The 16,362-nt window shown below is 39.4% G+C and overlaps 1 protein-coding gene across 1 annotated transcript in view; it reads right to left on the bottom strand.

Annotated features, from left to right (window-relative positions):
- Positions 1–16,362, bottom strand: part of esamb (endothelial cell adhesion molecule b) — a 65,786-nt gene that overhangs the window by 48,003 nt on the left and 1,421 nt on the right. The window lies entirely within an intron of this gene.

Below are 16,362 nucleotides of genomic sequence, written 5' to 3'. Positions count from 1 at the left end.
GTCTCCTGGAGCCACCCGTTAGAGGTTAAACCGCCTGACCAGCTGAGGCCCTGCGGTCAACCGAGGTTTTGTTTGAGGGATTACTTTCCTCCACCTGGCCTAGAAACGGCTCTCCATCCCTGGGAAGGAGCCGGTGGACGTCACCGGAGGAATGTTTGTGTAAAAGATTCTCAGCAACTACGATTTTAATGCCAAACGATGCCTGCTAGTCGATACGAGCCAATTGTTTTTTTCACTGAGTTGTTCTATGGTTATAAGTCTAAATCAGTCCATGTCAAAAGAAAAGCAACACAGTTTATGTAGTTGCTGCGTGGACGAACTGCAGCGTACAACAAATCTATTCTTGATGCTCTTTCTCTGAATTTTGGCCTTCAGATCTAAACTCTAGGAAACATCCACCACATCCATCGAGTTCATTCGTGGCTAATAACAGCTGATGTTTCTGTTTTCTTTGCAAAAAAGTACAGAATCTGGCATGTTGTACGTGTACAAAGAAATACACTTTAGCCAACACCGCATGTACTTGCCAATCAAAAACAGTAATGAAGTGGGGAAAAAAAAATTAAATTAGAAATATTTATTTCACAAAAATCAATCTGGAGACTCAAAGTAAAGTGAAATATAAAAAAGCACTGTTCACTAGTGCCTCAATTTAAGTTTGCTTTTTAAATTTTGTGAAATGTTTCTTTTACCGTCTGTTGTCACACTTTAAAAAAAGATTTCAAACTTGAGACTAAAAGTGATGTTTGAATCATATTGCATTGTAAACAATAAAATGTTATTTTATTTTTAAAAAAGCTGAATTTGTTTTTAACTAGGCTTATTTTCAATTAACCATCAGAATAATCCATGGATCACTCAGTTACAACAAACACATTAATAGTGATAAAGAAATTTTAATCACAAAAGTTGTCACATTAGCACAGCTGTCTTAAAAATAAACATAGAGCCAGATGGATAAATAGGCTTTATTTCTTTATTTATCACTTTAGTTTTTACAAATTCTGCATTTTCATCAATCTTTTTCCAAATGCAAACTTCAAAGAGTCCGTCAGATAGCATTAACGGAAACCCATTTTATTGGCTCTAGTTAAGTCGGTGGAACTGAATAATCAGTCTGTTGGACTAAAACGAAGTCAGTGACGTTCGTTCAAAGGTGCGGTAAATTTCAATCCGCCCCGTTAGGACGACCCAGTAAGTCGTGACACACTGAACCACAAACCTCGAGCTGCCAAAGTCGCTTAAGCGTCTTTATGTCGTCCGCGCGACGTTTGAACCAGGTGAGACGCGGCGACTCGCAGCGACAATGTAGTTTTAATCTAAGATTGAATGTCTGCGGTATTCGTGTCCAAGTTCCCAGTTCACTGCGGGATTGACCTGAGGCCCCTTTTTAGCCTCACACAACAGCGCCTGAAGCCTGCAAGGGTTACACCTCAGCCAGATGACAGCATTAATCTGCCTATAATAACCCTCCCCTCCATCTGGCGAGACATTCAGCCATCAGGAGAAAGGAGCAGGGACGGCTCTGACTCCTCAATGAATACTAATCTCTCCCTACCGCACGGACTACAATCGCCCTGCTTCCTAGATGCATCATTTCCGTCTTTGCTCCTCCAGTTTTCCAAAGCTGTCATTCAACTTTCTTTTTTTTTTTTTAAGAAAACCAACCTATCACAAATCCAGAAAGCCCATCCAACAAAACAGGGGGGAAAAAACCCCAACAAAACTGTAATCTTCAAGCGTCTTAGTGGGAAAACTCATCTGCTGCCACCGAGCCACCAATTTCCCACCTGCACCACAAACAAGAATAAAACTATTTTATTCCCCACTTTCATGGGGGAGCAGTTTTGTATTTTTCATTTTTGCCTTCTCACTACTAAAAACTAATCTTGCTCTTCGGATAAAAGCAAACATTTCAAAACGCTGATGAAACAACCGTAGGCGGTCGTCGAGAGAGAGAGAGAGAGAAGATCTAATTACGGTTTTCTCCGTTTGAAGAATTTCGACGCGTTGCAGAAACTGCGTGAAAGTTAATTCCGGTTACTCAGCTCCGATTTCCTTGAGCCACGAACGCCGGCATTAGTGGCCTCCTTTTGTCTGAAACCGCCACGAACAGTGAAAGCCTGGAGGCAAATCAATTGTTTTGGTGGATGATAATTTGCGTGTGTTTGTACACCTGGTTCAGAAACTGCTTTCCATCCAGAGGGAAAAGGTCCCATTTAAAAAGATAGAATGCACCTCATTAGAGTGCACCTGTTCTAAACCGCGGTGACCCTCACCCACGGCCGGCGCGTTAATGACACACTCCTCTGAGACGAGTCATTTATTGGCTGCAATCAGCAGGACGCCGTCGACCGCTGTGCGTATACAGCTTGCCGCTGTGCATATACAGCTTGCCGCTGTGCATATACAGCTTGCCGCTGTGCGTATACAGCTTGCCACGTTAGGATGGTTTTATTTTCCCACCAGAGCAGTGCATTCTGCAGAGGTATCGCGTCCAAAGGAAGATGGAGGAGTAAAGATGTAATTGTTAATCTATGTCCAGAGTTTGAAATGTCCCCCCCGATGGAGGAACCAGACTGTACAGCAGCGGCAACATCATTAGTCGACCCCAGACACCGAGGTGACGGTAAAGCGCCACCTGTTCGGCTTCCCCACACGCTCATCAGTCTGTGTGCTTCTTTATGACTCACTGCACTGAAAATCTACGGGTTTTCTTTTTTGCAGTCCCACGTTTCAACAAACTCGGACCCAAAGAGTGCTTGGTATTGACACGTGGCAGTGAGGTGTGGGAGTTAATGAGGTGAGATTCACTCACTGAGTAAAAGTAAAGTGTGGACATTGCTAGCCAAGCAAAGGGTCTCCTAATGAACCACGCAGAAAAGATCTCTCTCTTTTTTTTTTTCCACCACTGATGTGTGGATGCCTTAATGATCTTTCGACATATATAGGGAGGAGATCAACAATTAGGCAATGGACAGCATGAGATTCGCACAACAAAAAGGAAACGTGTTTACACATTTGTCTAAATAGAAAAAGAAAATGCTGTCTTTTATTTACATGTTATTAAACAAATGCGTTTTAAATGTTATGTTGAATCTTCTTAGTAAGGACGCAAGTTTTCGATTGAAGTTGACTGAATGACAGGCAATTGATGAGTGGCCATTTTCTTAAAAACGTGAATTTTCTCTTGTCTGAAGAGGGACGACCGCTTCTCCCTAAGATAAATGGCCATTTTTTTTTTCACAAGATGCTGAAGTTTTTAAAAAATCATTACATTTTAACACTTTGTATCAGCAAAATATTGTCTGAATAAACAGAAAATTGTGGTTTACTCACTTAGACTTTTATAAGACATAACAAAACCGGAACCCGTTCTGTTGCTGAATAAAACAATAAAAGATGAAAAGAATAAATTGCGTGAAAAACTTAATTCCCCATGGACAGAGGTGCAGAAGTACAGTCTGCGGTTGAACTTGAAGGAACGTTTAGACTTTTCTTCACAAAGTGCGTTAACTCAAATTAAACCGTTCTTATTGCCATCATGTCTTTGTGCATTGTTACAATTTTTCTCTGTCATTTCCTCTGCTTTTCTGTCAACATATCCTCACTATTTGTAGCACACCAATCATTTTTGAATGAGAAATTGAATTTTGCGTGTTTATATTTCTAAACAAACTGCATGAGGACTTCGTTTGGACCATTTCTCTGTCTCGCTCTCGTACGGCTCTGCCATCTTTGTTTCTGTGTCAACTGGCTCCGCTTAAGGGTCTTTGGTAAGGAGCTCTATGGAAAAATGATCAATCAAACTCAATTTGAGGCTCTGAGTCACTTTAAAATATAAATATTACATCGGGTCAAAAGGAACATTTTGGCCAAATCAGAAGTTTACTTTACACTCAAATCCGGCAGGCGGATGAATTTTATTTAAGCTTAAATACTGTTTGTTGACCTATTTTGAGTTGGATAAAAATCTGATTAATTGAGACTAAGGTTACACAATGTATAAAACCTTTTAACACATTAATACAGCAATGAAGACTGGAATGTACTGTAAAGTTCTGTTAACGGTAAGTGGAAATAACCTTGTTATTTGGGGGAATAAAAGGAATCTGCAGCAGATGTTTTTTCCTCTCTTATGAGTTAAGTACTTGGGGAGAAAAATTAAAGTGAGAATTTGCAGATCTGTCCTCAAAAATGAGCAGAAAGCAGCATTTGCAAGAAGAAACCTGCTCTAATTCCGACTCCAAAAACATCCATTCCTATTTCTCGTAAAATGATTTAACATATTGATTTGTTACTTATTATTTTATCTACATAATTTATTTAAATTCTCATTCCAGTCCATAAACATGAAGAGGACAGCTACTTTAACCTCCAGGTGTGTTTTTGCTGCCAGAAATATTTTCTTTAGCAATGTTTTTATGTTTTTCTACTATAGACAGTTTTCATACCATCGTCTTAAACCCACTAAGGCGCACGGGGAACGAACATCGAACCAAAATCCTGCATTCCTTTATTTATACTTTATTTATCGTCTGCCCTCTTTTTGCTTCTTTGTTGCATTATTTCCCATGTTCTTTTATTCAAATTTAGAATAAACTCTTCCTCCTGTATCAAAAAGCTAATGTGCCAAAATGTCCTGAAGCGTCATTTATATTTAAAGTCAGAAGTGTTTTCACTTGGTCCCCAAAAATATGGAAACTGAGCTAAAGGAAAGCTGCAATATATCATTTAGTGTTTATATACCCAAGTCGAAATACAGAAGCAGCTAATTAAAAAATAAACCCTTCCTGCTTCTACAGGAATGACAGAGAAGAAATAGAAGAAAGATACTGTCAATTCTGTTTACTTGTTTAATGGGTGATCAGGGAGTATCAACTATAGTATGTAGGATTCCTTCACAAAAAAAAAGCAAAAACAAAAATAAGTATGATGTGCAATGCTGGACTATTGGCCGGGCTATCCCACTGTCATAGCATTGCACTAACATGGTTGAACTTCAAGTGCTAGCGTGTTGATTTCAATCCCACAAGGGGTCAAAAGTTAAAACATGGGCTACAAAGCAAGTGAAGCAGGGTCACTTTGTCATAAAAGTAAATATTGCTGCGAGATTTTCAGATATTATAACTTGAACAAATCTACTTTTTTTTTTAAACAGCATAAGTTGAACAAAAACACTTTATGCGGATTCACCAGACAGACACGCTTGGTGTTCATTTCCAAGCAGCAGAAACTCGTTTTTGCGGAAGTGCGTCAATTTGCTGAAACATTTTCAGATGCTGCCTTAGATGTTTCTCGTTGGCCGTCTTTGGTTGTGAGAGCTGAACAACCACTTGAAGCTTACACTGACTTTGACTTTTGTCATTCAGACATCCACTTACAGTGTGCACAGCAAAATTATGTTTTGTTTTGGCTCAAGGACGTAGGGAGCATTTAAGTGTTGAATTTACAGACTAAATTTAAAAATCTCCACAAATAAGCATTTCAAAATATAGATAAATGTGCACAAACATCTTACAGAGTGAGCCTAACATATATATACAAAACATACACATGCACCATGCATTTTGCAAATGCACCTGGGAACAAGTAAACGGACTATCTTCACCACTAGTGGTGGTTTTCTCTGGAATCTTTGCCTTGTATCTCAATAAACAGAAAATCGTTGCTGTTCCGAAACTGCAACCTTTTGATCCATCTCAGTCTTTCATAATTCAAACATTATTAACCTAAATTATTTTTCAAACACCTGACTTTGTATTTTCAGCTGACTGGCAGTGTGCAGCAACAGAAGTGAGATGGGAGTTGGGCCTTGTTCAGACACATTCCCTTGGACTTTAGGAAAAAGACTTCAAATTGTATCCAATTTACATCTGAAAGGTTTTCTGGGTATTCTTGGATTCTGTAAAGCAGCTGATGCATAGTGGGAAGCTGCCTCTGACCTTCACAATGTGCAAGGTAACATTGAATGTTGCTGGTAAAAGCACATATTGTATAGCAGGGTCATGACTGCCTTCACATTTGGGCTGCATGACCTCAGGGAAACATTTAAAATTCATGAATATTGATTTTATTTAACCCGCATTTCTCAGACTCGTTTATTTCTTTTCCTTCGTCACATTTTCCACATTACTCTTTGTGAGTGACAGCACCACAGTCCCTAAGGATATGCATCAACTGTAGGCATGGAGGACAGTGAAAGTCTACTGGAAAGGCCAAACATATCGCTGGTATGCAGAATGCGGATGCAAGCCACAACATAAGGTTATTCATTTTATAAATAACTGGAACTCAATAGTAAGGCTGGACAATGTGGCTGAAATACATAATATATGCCTGTCATATTAGTCAATGTATAGATAATTGTTGATTCATTTTCTTTTGTTTTAAATATCGAAAATACTGCCAAACCCGTGGCATTTCTTCTTTTAGAAGAAATTTCAAAATTTCTTCTTAAGTTGTTGTATTCGTTTTCTCCCTTCATTCACTCTGTTGTATTTTTATATTCAAGCAGTCAACCACTTCCATGTACTGAGGCGTACTGTGTGTACTCTGTGAATACTGTCAGTGGACAGTTGAAATGTCATAGTGGAGTGCACCGACTGTCTACATTTCATGTAACAAACTCTTTCATTTCCAAATCTGAATGGATGCTAGCACGTTTGATGATCTAGCTAGCTGCTGGCGTGGCACAGAGAGTGAGTTGCCCTGACTCCACATTTTCAGCTTAGCGTCGCATACCAAACTGTTTGATGTGATTGCAGGGAAGCCGAGCGGTTTCTTGTGCGAGTCAGTACGTCACTGGGTATGCGTACACGGTCGTAAAAGTGTGTAGGGCCGTAGGACGTGTACACTGAGTCCGCCTGGAGTACGGGCAGACCACCGAGGAGTGGCGTTTGCCTGAGTATGTTGGGGGCTACTGTTCAACAAGCTGCTAAGCTACCAGGTAGTTGTTAGCTTAGCAACAACAACCCGAGCAAGTAAGTTTAGCTAATTAACTTTCTTCTGCCTATATACCCCAGAATGCTGTGTGGTTCTGGATGAAAGTAAAGTGAAATTATCAACATCCTATTGGATATACTGTAGTTTCTATTGATATTAATCGCATGTCTATCACAACAGCTGTAGTTATTGTAACATCACCTAACCCAACACAATAGAGTAAAGTTGGTGACTTTTACTTTTGTCCTATTTCGTTTTTTAATAAACATCTAATTGTTTTCACTAGTTTTCAGCTTTGGCGTTCGCGTGTTCTGACCTGAAGTTCAAAATGAGCAGTCTTGCAGCTGACTATGTACCAGAATGCTAAAGGATCTGTCAGCGCTAACATATTTCCACACCCATCAGCAATCGCCTGTCTCAAGTCACGTCAGCTCGGCGAGCCGGGACGCAAAGATCCAATCAACACCTGTCGGCTTCCTCCGCCGCAGCTGTCCTCGCTGATAACTCCATGTTCTGATCCATCCACGTCAGGATGAATTCAAACAAGCAGCAGCTGCTGGAGCATGTGTCTGTTCTCCACTGTCATCTTTGCTGTGAGCATAAGCCAATTAATTTGCCCCAGTTATACATGACAGAACTCTTTGCGTAGCTCCGGCTCCGCTCTTTCTGCGCAGCTCCGCAGGGGTCTTCCCCGAGTTCACGGCACACGGAGAAGACGGCGGTCAATTAGGCCCCGCCATCAGAACACACACACCGAGGTGTGTGTTGGCATCACATACGCAACCATGCCTGAAACCAGTGGTGACTTAACAGTTTGCAACAGAAGTACAGAAATTCAGCTGAACGACGGGATTCGGAAGAGGTGCAGCATCAGGGGAAGAGTGATAATAGGATGTTTTCTGCTTATTTCCCGGCAGGAGTGGAGAAAGCCAAAGCAATTTGTCAGGTAAACAGAACTAAAATAATGAATTTATCAGTAAAGTGAGTGCTTTTTTCCCCCAAATCGGAGTAAATCAGTTCATTTCTTGAAAGAAACATAGCGCTAAAATACTAAATCATCATATCTTCCAGGCAATTTGAATGTATTTTTTTTCCATACATGTTTATGCTGCTTCACAGAAAACAACCGGGTTTAAAGAAAATGCTGAGAAATGTGGTAGTTGAAACCAAATAATGTATAAAATAATTTATAAAGAGACACATAACCTTATTTTTTCCAACCGTCTCAAAATTAAATCATGTTTCCTGCTTTAGATCAGTTAAGATAACACAAATATTTCCGTTTGCTATATGCCAGAATAATACCACAGAACTGCTCACAGATGTTTTTCTTACTTTTTTTCAAATTCATAGATTTACATATACCAAGACTACTTTAGCTTTGAGCAATATGGGAAGATGTCATTGCGATTACAGCAGAAAGTTACACCGGTTTCTTAAAGATGTTCCTCCTTCATTCCAAAATTCCAGAAAACAATTCTGTTTTAAAAGGAAGGTAATACATAAGAGGAAAAAATGTGTACCAGGTTGATGAAAAATGAAGGAACTACAATGTTGTCCCCATTTTATGAATAAAAGCATTGTCAGATTTGTTGAAATGTATATTCCCATAAGCTAAGAATAAATGTCTTAGTTTTGATGCAGGTAATGTAGAAAAAAATATATTTTGACCAGCTTATTACAGCTTTACAGATGTATCTCTAAAAGTATGTGTATAGAAATTAAGTATTTATTCTTGTTTTAATACATTTTCCACTAGCAGAAGCCTGTAGTCAACACTATGAGCTGAAATATCCACCATTAATTTTTCCTAACATTTTAAAATTGTTAGTAAAACAAAAGAAAAACGTTTTGTGTTTTCTAAATAATAATTTAAAAAAAAAGCTCTGTCAGAGAATGATCCCACTGGGGGAAAAAAAGCCTGACCTCACATTAAAAGTTATCTGGTGATCGCTGAACACAGCAATCGTTCAAACTCCCTTTAAGGATGGTAACGGCGCACTGTGTTATCCCCCAATTAAACATAAGTACCTTAAAGAGTCCCATGGGGTTAAGACCTATTTTACCACCCCGCACGCTGCTGAGGCAGAGTGGTGTTGCTGATACGAGTTGACAGAAGAGAGTCTTTTTACCATAAACAGACACTTTATCTCATTTATGACCCATTACATTCAAAATTCTTATTTATGGGGACTTTCAAATACCCAAATACGAAAGATAGTAGCTCTACATGTAGCACACTCCTGTCACTCTTACACATTTGTCCATCGCAAGTCATGGAGTGGAGGCTTAAGAGGTGGCGCCCAAGTTGTCATATTCCAGATACCATAAGTGAACAAATATGTATCTAATATTTCATATCATATCAAAGAATAATGCTTACTTTGTCTATCACAAATGAATAGAAGCAAAGTATCACAACAACAAATAAGAAAAATGCCAACAAAGAGCACACTACTATACTGTAGGCTTGAAGGTTGCACTTATTATTTTTTGCTGTACAAACAGGTGAATTATGAAACGCACATATTATTCTTTCAATTTCAGTCTTGGTTTCAATAGACTTTCAGCTTATGATGCGTTTGAAAATTAGGATGCAGTTGCCTAAATCCAACTCTCACTATATCCCCTGTATCTGAAACGGTTGTCCAATTCTCCACTTATCTGGAAATCCTAATCTGAACCGCAAGTATGCCTAATCCTATTAAATTGGAAGATAAAGAGGTTTTTTGGGGGGTTTTGTTGTTATTTGTTTGTGTTTTTAATAAAGTTAGGATAATGGATTTGGTTTGTCTATTGGCACAAATCAGTTTGAAGCTTATCTTTTTCCTTTATCATCATAATGTCCATAAAGTTCATGAGATGATTAGTGAATTCACCCTACTTGAGCAGTAACAAGTTGTGCTAACAGCAGCACTCCGAATATGAAAGTTGTGCCAAACTAAGCTAGCTTTTTCAGTGTCAGTTAATTTTTTTTATTAAGTCAGAAGTAGACACAATTGTGTTAAACTACGGAGCTCTGTAACACAACAACTTGACTCAACCTTTCATGACAGCCGTTTCAAAGATTAAAAATGTATGTATTTATGTTATAGTTTCCCTCCATAACAACATTTCTTGTTTGCTGCCAACAAGAATACCAGTTGATAACTTGTATAATGATATAACACTATTAAGACAAATAAAAATAGCAATACTAAGAATTCCATAAATTAAAGTAGGTGTCCAAACACAGTGCAAATTGGGCTACCCAATGAGCAATGCAAATAAATAGGAGTCCAGATGTGTGAGTACTGTTTCATAAGGTAGAAGTGTATGATTATCAAATCAAATATAAAGCGCCTGAGGAGTCTGGGGTCTTGGGGAACAAAAGGGTTCTCTAGCTTTGAGATCCTTCATGTCTGCACCTGTAGTTTGAGGGTTGAAGTCTGAGGAGTCTCTGTTGGGGGAGAGTGGCGCCATTCAGGATGGAGGCAGTTCTCCTAAAATCTCCATGGTAGCAGATGTTTGGCAGATAGGACGATAGAGTACTTATTGAGCGACAATAGTAGAAGTTCGTCCTGTAACCAGTGGGTCACCAGTTCGAACCCCCGCCCCTTCCGCATCAGTTGTTATGTCCAAGAAACTTCACCCACCTTGCCTAATGGTGGTGCTCAGAGGACCCAGCGGTGCCGGTGCAAGGCAACCTTGCTTCTGTCAGTCTGCCCCAGGGCAGTTGTGGCTACAATCCAGTAACTCATCATCGTCAGCGGGTGAATGTGTGCGTGAACAGGTGAATGACTGAATGTAGTGTGAAACACTTTGGTGTCCCTTGGACTTGATAAAGCGTTATACAAGTACTAGCCTTGTTTTATGCCATTTGCTTCATCCAGAGGGTCTGGACTCTTGGCTGTTGAGAAACCATCGCTTCCTGGAAGCGTGGACTTTGTTGAAGCTTTAAATTTCACCCATTTGCTGACGTTTGCCCGTGCCGTTTGTAATGCTGAAGCTGGACGCTATGAAGCCTTCCCAAAATTGTCCACGCTGTAAACAACCAGCCCCCATTGTGAAGAGACAAGTGGCAAGCCAAACAAAATGGCTGTTAATGACCAGCACAGCTTTGTTTTGCTTCCTCTACTGCCATTGTTAAAACTACAGACACACTACAATTCCAAAACAGCGCAGAAACTTGACATCTTATCTCTTTGTTTGCTGATTTCGCTACCAGAGGAATCAATTTCAATGGGAAAAAGCCCAGACGGAGCTGTGGAGTGATATTTGAATCAAGTGGAATTGCATAGGCAATGGCCAGGATATTTAAGTACAAACCATCAACCATTCATACCATTTTTATGATCTTCTCCACAGTCTTCATCTCTTTTTGGAGATATTTACAGTCTGCTACATTCTTGCTGCCATATCACCCGATGATCCAATTAGAATGGGTGGATGGAAGAATGGATTCATAACTCATTGAAACTTAGGTAGAAACATTAAAACCCTGATACTGATAACCCGTTCCTGTCTAAATGCTACATGAAAAGCAGTTGTAGGTGATGCATTTTAACTCGTCTAGAATTTATGGTTGCAAACTGAAGGAATTAACAGGTGCCGGAGAGATGAAGCGTTAAAACCCAACACAATCATAGCAATACTCTCTCTCTCTCATGCCTTCATTAGAGAGGCAGGCCACTGAAATCTTGCCAATAAGGAAGATTTAGAAAGCACACAAACACTGTCTTCTGAACTCTGTCTGAGCTTTCACATTGCAATCTCATCACGGCAGTGGAGAGGAAGGACTATCTCCTCCTAGAATTGGTGTGTGGTTGGTATAAAAAGCAATTTAAGGGAGAAGGGATTTCATGATAGAAATCAGTTACGCCTTGTAAACTCCAAAATTGACATCATTGTGTTCAGTAAAGCGTAGGAGACTTTCAGATGCATGCAAGTTCAAGCCCAGAAAACTACACAGCAATGTCCATGAATATTTTCTCCCCACATACTGGAGACGTACAGCATATTGAATGTACTAGTTTTTTCCTGTCTATGCAAAAAAAATAATAATAATAATAATCCACACAAAGCAATATAAAGAGAAATGTACACCATCTAGTCTCTGCTAACAACTCATACTGTTTAACCACAAATATCCTTTCACACATCAATGTCAACCAGCCCAGAAACTGTTTATTTCCATGGGAGTAAAGAGATTTAGGGCTGAAATTCTGATTTCCGTCCTCTGGTAGATGCTGAGGCCTGCCAAAGCCTTGTACTGATAGTTAATTTTCATGCAGCAGCCTACAGGGAACGCTGTTTGTTCAACGTCTGGACCATGACCGACTAATTTCTTGTTTAGCTAATCAGAATCAGAATTACCATAAGCTCTAAGAGTTACTCTCTGGAAGGGGGGTGGGGGAGGATACAGCTGGCTCGCAAACATCAGCTTACGCCACGGCCAAGTGGCTCATCACAAACCAGCGTTCAGTGAGCACAATCAGCTGAGGACAGGGCGGTACTTTTAATAGCCGGGCCAAGCAAAAACGTTATCTTTTCACCTTGTCAGTGACCTCAAGTCGATCTGAGCCGTCAGGTGGGCGGCTGTCTTTCGGCATCAGCAAACGCTTCTGAATTTTACTGTTCTGCAGTTAATGAGCAGTCCTAATGAGCAACTCAAATTTATTTCACTTGGTAATTATGTAACGTAAAGCCAACAGGTTGCCGGGTTTCATCGATACAAGCCGGGTTGCCTTTCCTCCGTTGGATCCTTTTTCAGACAGGCATGTTTCTGACAGGCTTGCACACGGCAAAAACAACATCCATCGTCCCAATTAAGAAGGCCATTTGATCATCAGAAACAGTTTCTCCACTGAGCTGCAAGCTGAGTTTATTCATTTCATTCCACTTAGCACAAATCAAAGCAAGTCAGATGTAATGCCACGCCACAGCAAGTTCAATGCCGACGCCCGCTATTAATAAAGCCACAACCTCCAACTGTGGCTTTTCTAGCCTGAGGAAAAACTCAAACTTCTTAGAAGTTACAGAGTATTCCAAAAGTATTGATACACCTAAAACCTTCCCACGTAATTTTTTAATACAATAATTTCCCATCAGTAAGCTAAATAGTAGGGCAGGTTTGGAAATGGCTTCACTTTCCAGCAGGAAGAAAATGAGTTTTTACACGGTGAACTACTTTTTGCAAAAAAAGAAAAGGTCAAACGCTTTTGGCTCTAGATGTGCCTGTTCACAAGACATGAAGCTATAATTAACAGGAAGTGTTTCTGTACAGCATAAACGTAGGGACGGCGGAATCCATATGCAAACCACTCCTTTGAGACTATGGATCTTTTTTTTTTTTTTTTTAATATTTGTTTATTGGTTTTTTTACTATATGTAAACATCAACAAAAGTAAACAAAAACAACCCACCCCAAATAAACAAGGAGCACAGCAGTATCAACATGGAAAAAAGTTAAAGAAAAAAAAAACAAAAAAAACATACATACAGCCCACATACACAAAGTACAGACAGACATTCCCAGGCAACATTCTAAGTAGTCAAAACTCCCAGACAGCCAAGTGAACGATATATTAAATGTAAAGAAATAAAAAAAAAACCAAGTAATTTAATAAGATAAATAAAGATTACAGTCTCTGTAAGAAAGATTGTACTGGGTCCCAGATCCTCCAGAATTTGTCTGACTTTTGATGAAGATCATGAGTCAACTTTTCAACTAAAACAATGTCAGAGATTTGTGAAATCCACATATCAACCGTAGGGGCCTGCGGTGCTGTCCATCTCAGTAATATGCATTTCTTGGCCAGAAATAAGAGGATTACAAGCAAATGTTTAGTATCTGCATTATATAGAATTTCCGAAGTATGATTAAAAAGACAGAAGGAGGGAGTTAGTGGGAACCGTTTACCAAAGATCTCTTGTACTATGGATCATTTTTAAGCTACTTCACAATTACGTACGGCTTTGTGTTGTTGTCTGTCACATAAAATATCAATATAATACGTTGGAGTTTGTGGTTGTAAGGTGACAAAACGTGAAAAAGATCCATGGGTATAAAAAAAAACCCATTTGCAGGGCGTTGTATGAAAGTGACCTGAAAATGGTTTAAATGTTACTCCTTTAAGTGTGCTCCGGTGCTGCTCTTTGATTGGACGGGCACCGTGAACCGAGCAACTCCTGAAACAGTCAAGAAAACAGTTTGATTTCTGCTCTGAGAGGAAGGCGACATCTGTTCGGAAACTGTGCAGTTGACAGGGACAAGACTGTCCAAGTCAGAGGAGCTTTTAGGAGCAGAGCTTGGATGATTCTGAAAGCTTAAAAAAAGAGAAAGAGGGGGCGGGGTGGACCTGTGGTTCTTATTGTCTGGTTATTCCATAAGATTAGTTTTATTTTTTAAACTCATTGCTATTCATGCACACAAGCCCCAGTACTCATAAGCCAATGCTTTATGCTGGATTTATGACCAATACCATTAAGTAAGCCTCCTTAATTTGACAGCTGGGACTTCCTATCCAGACGTTTTTAATGACTTCTTGCTCCTTAAGGTCCACACTGCAGATTTTACGTTCTTTTTCACCCTCACAGGGGACATTAACCCTCAAAAGAGAGCACAAAAGCGAACAATGTTGGACTTCTTTGAAATTCATTCGAGCATTCAACCGTGCAACAACATTATGCCCTCTTAAAATGAAGCACTCTGCTGCAAGCTTAAAAGGGAACCTCTGGTAAAACACACACAGAAACAAGCAGGCTGTGCCACAGTGGAATTCATGGCAATAAAAATTACATAGACCTTATTTCATGAATTGGGAAGCTCGTTTCCCTGCATTTGACTCCAGATATGTTCCTAGAGGGAGCAGGAGAAAGGAAACAAACGACTAATAAAAGTCAGTTGGGAATCACTAAATTGAGTGCTAAAGTTATTCGCCCGGCCCACTCTGTAAAATCATTCAAACTCACTTTAGATCCATCTGGAATCATTATAGCACATGAAAATGTCTGGGGGTTTTTTTATATATATTTTTGTTACTTGTTTTAAATTGTTTAATCAAGGAAAAATTTAAGAAAATTAAGTTTCCAAACGCACATGAATCTGGTGAGAGCTGTGATCAACTTCTTCTTTCATTTCTGTTCTCATGTACTCTAAATTACAACAAAAATAAAAAAAAAACTTCAGATGTACAAACGCTGCATGAATTTATGGAAACTTTGGCTAATTTTTTTGAGTTGGGCACCTGGAGTTTGTAATTCAACTCAAATTTTTTTTTCTTTTTTTGGCAGAGAACGCAAGCTTTTGATAACTTTTCATCTCCAATGTCTTAAGAGTATATTGACCAAGTATGTAGCTGATGGCTCAAAATCCCTGAAGGAGTTTGTTATAGTTTGTCAACAACCCCCACAAAAATTACCCTTTGACCTAAAATGGCTTACTTCCTGTTGGGTTTAGGGCATACCTCCAAGAGATGTTTTTTTGTGTGTTTGTTTTGGAGGGTTATAAATACCAAATTTCAGCTTTGTACAGTTTACCAGTTGGCCTATCTCACGTAAGGAGGCGCTGTAGAGTCGTTTAGCCACGGCCATTTTTAATTTCAGTTTAAAAAACCCCCAAGAAAACTGCAATTTCATGTGGAGGGTGATTTTGGGTAAAAATCAGTGAGCTTTCGCATATGTTTAGGCCTTCAAAAGGGCGTTTCTGTTTGGCAGAGAATTATAATAAACATTTCAATTACAATAGACCTTTCGCTACTCGGGCCTAATTAAATTTCTATTGCTTTGTTTTAGAGCATAGGAAAATATTGATTCATTCCTGAATCAATTTTGTTTCGTTATTAAAAGTCAACAGTGGAATGGCTTCAAAGCTAGATATGGCTCTGCAAAAAAAAAAAAAAAAAATGCCACTCTTCAATAGTCACAAAGGGAAGGTAAGCTACAGGAAAGCGGGTTCAGACTGCATGCTGAGCAGCTGCTCTCTCATAACTATGTAAGGCGATACAAACTCCCCCCTAATCAGATGGAAACATTTAAAAAGAAGCAGAGAAACGGAGAAACGCCGTGTGAATGCTGTGAGGTGAGCAGATTAACTTGATTTAGATACCAGAGGTGAGGCAGAAATCCTGACAGGATTTGACTGGAAGAATTTGGCACAAGCATTAAAAATCGGGTAGAACTTGACTGAAAATCAGCTACAAAGTTACAATCTAAGCAGAAAAAATACTCCAAACTGCTGCGCTAAACCTGGGCATGGAAGACTTTTAAGTTGATAAACATCTACATGGAAAGAGTTTAAGAGTTATTTATACGTCACACTGTGTGAATGACAACAATTTTTCCACGTTTTGATACATAAGTTGCTGATGAAAGCTTTGGCAGTCTGCTTTTAAAAGAAAGGGAATGTGTAGGACCTCCGCTGAGCAGCAGAGTGGG

Source organism: Xiphophorus couchianus, chromosome 18 (assembly GCF_001444195.1).
Source record: "Xiphophorus couchianus chromosome 18, X_couchianus-1.0, whole genome shotgun sequence".
In the NCBI taxonomy this organism is placed as follows: Eukaryota; Metazoa; Chordata; class Actinopteri; order Cyprinodontiformes; family Poeciliidae; genus Xiphophorus; species Xiphophorus couchianus.
Note: the sequence above shows the minus strand (reverse complement) of the source record. Positions and strands in the feature narration are given on the sequence as shown.